Genomic DNA, 2,917 nt, shown 5'->3' on the forward strand with positions numbered 1-2,917 from the left:
AGACTCTAAAATTATAAACATTTACGAAGTGTCAAGGATGTGCTCACTACTAGCTAACCCTTAACTTTTTCTCTCATCTGTAAGGTTGGTCTAGCTCTAAGGTTCTTCAAGAGTCTCCCGATTAACTTCCGAGGATTTGGTTAAAGCCTTAGTCAACCTTATGGGCGTGAACGAACAAACTAGGACAACTCCGTGAGAGATTGGCTAAATAGGTTTCATAACTGGCCCTTTAAAGGTTTAACGAAATAGGCTTTTCGGCTGATCGCTCAAGGGCTTGACTAAATGAGTCAAATCCTAATTATTCACCGGATAAAAATTTAAAATTATGGGTTCCATGTGATTACACTGAATTCATTGTTTTTAAAATATGGTGTGAATTTACCATTCGCAGATTGCTGATGATCATGTCTTCAATCGTTTATTATTACGTGAGACTCACTCACATTCATATTTTTATTAACTTTTACCGGTTCTAATTATTATTTTTTTTTTTTTCTTTTCCCCTTCCTACTCCTTCCTTTTCTGAAATTTGTTGGATTAAAATATATTAAATACATTCCAATGTCATCAAAATTGAACCAACCAATACGTTGTTATGCAAAGGTTGGGCGAGTTATGGCATTGTTTCAATTGCCTTCCATGCCCAAAACCGGGTTCAATGTTTAACCCGGCCCATGGTTTTGGGTGGTCGCCACATGCTTTCACGCGCCTTACCTGAACTCATTCCACCACCGTCCACGTGTTCTTGAGATTGACTTCTAATATGATTCGTGATTTTGGACGGCTGCGATTCATCTTTAAAGGGTTGCACCGTTTTCAAGACAGGTAGGCATTTATTTTGATAAAGCTAGAATCAAAGCTACAGCTAAACTACTCTACCTAAGCATAATTCTAAAATTAACAAATAATATTATTAATAATAAAATATTTTTAGAGTAGTTTTTAGTGTTTAATTATTGTTTTTTAATTTTAAAATGGATGATTATATATATATATATATATATATATATATATTTATTTTTATTTTTATTTTTTTTTTACTTTAAATAACAAATTGTCTAGGAAATGCCGGTATTTATTTATTTTTAGTTCAGTGTCAATATTTAACTCTATTATAATGTTACAATTTTCACTTGTGACTATATTAAAGAATTTGTTTGTTTAAATGATTATGTGATGTTCCAAATTGGTTGGGAAGGAGAACAGAACACCCTTTACAAGGATGTGAAAACCTTCTACGAGAAGACGCGTTTTAAAGCCTTGAGGGAAAGCTCGAAAAAGAAATCCCAAAGAGAACAATATTTGTTTGTTAGCAGTGGGTCTAGGTCATTACAGATTATTATAAATTGATTTGTGTTTGTTTGTGAACTTTTAACATTTTTTATCTTAACATTATATTAAATAGTAGATAAATATATATATTTTTTATAAAAAAAAATAACTTGATTTTAACAACTCAATTCAAATCTACTCCCGAAAATAAAGAAGCCCAAAGATAACAATATCTGTTTGTGTTAGCAATGGGTCTAGGTCATTACAGATTAAATTGATTTGTATTTGTTTGTGAACTTTTAACATTTTTTATCTTAACATGTAGATAAATATATATATATTTTAAAAAATTAACTTTATTTTAACAACTCAATCCAAATCTACTCCCGAAAATAGAGGGATAGGATAGGAAACAATTTGTAATTGTTTAGCCCACCGCTAGCCGATATTGTCCTCTTTGAAGTTTTTCTTTCAAACTTTCTCTCAAAGTTTTTAGAACACATCTTGTGGAGAAAGGTTTTCACACGCTTATATAAGGTGTTTCGTTCTTCTCCCCAAACGATATGAGATCTTACACTATTTCAGGTTGAGTTGGGTTATCAATCCAACCAACTCGAACTTTTTGGTTGGTTAAAAAAATTCCTTCCACTCAACACAGCTCTACTATTATACACCGGTAGAGTTTAATACTTTAAAGGTTAATTATAAACGAACCGATGTATTTTTCTCTTGCGACAAATATACATTACAAAATTGATGACTTAAAATAATATTCTTACTCGAACAACTTTCCAAAATATATTAAAAGCATAAAGCATATTGAAACGAATTCTATTATTTTAAGGGATAACGTTCAATCCAGAAAAAGAAATGTCAAGAGAAACTCGTGACACTAAATAACAATGGCGTGTTCGAGTCACAAGACATGCAAGGGTAATCAGGCACCAAATCCCAAAACATATCCACTAATCTTCACCGAATACGTATAAACTACGATTAAACAAGCTTAAATTAAATTACTACGGATGAGACATGAAATACACAAAATTCGAAAAAGAACAAACGGTTGCAACAATTTCAGCATTTCCTTCAACCTCTTGTCTTTACACTTAAATTTGATGCTTCAATATACGAACACGACAAATTCACTTACCAAAATCGACATTATTCCCCCGCAAAATGAGAAAAAAACCGACTATTGGTAATATTATTTTAAGTACATATTTTGGTAAGTACCAAATTCAGTTCTAAATGAGTAAAAAATAAGCAACTTTGTTAATTCTTCTCCGTCGTTTTCTCGAAAATTATAAATAATTTCGTGCTTGAAAAAAACGCTTACTCTTTCCAAAATTGCAAATTACCTTTATCTTTTTAGAAACGTTTCGCGTATAATCTTGAAGTAGAAAATTGTTACAGTGTTGCACGGAAGTCGAAGTAATAACTTAATTTGAATAAGCGAATTAGTCACTACAATGTCGTTCTAAGCTATTTTCATGTCGATGTTTTACGGGAGATTTATATTTTAACGATAAATTTGAAAGGTTGATAAAGGGTAAAGAGGTAATATTACCAAATTTGAAATAATTAAGATTATTTTTATAAATTAGCTTTTTTTTTTTGGGGGGGGGGGGGGGGAAGAAAAGGG

This window comes from Cucurbita maxima, unplaced genomic scaffold (assembly GCF_002738345.1).
Source record: "Cucurbita maxima cultivar Rimu unplaced genomic scaffold, Cmax_1.0 Cma_Scf00011, whole genome shotgun sequence".
In the NCBI taxonomy this organism is placed as follows: Eukaryota; Viridiplantae; Streptophyta; class Magnoliopsida; order Cucurbitales; family Cucurbitaceae; genus Cucurbita; species Cucurbita maxima.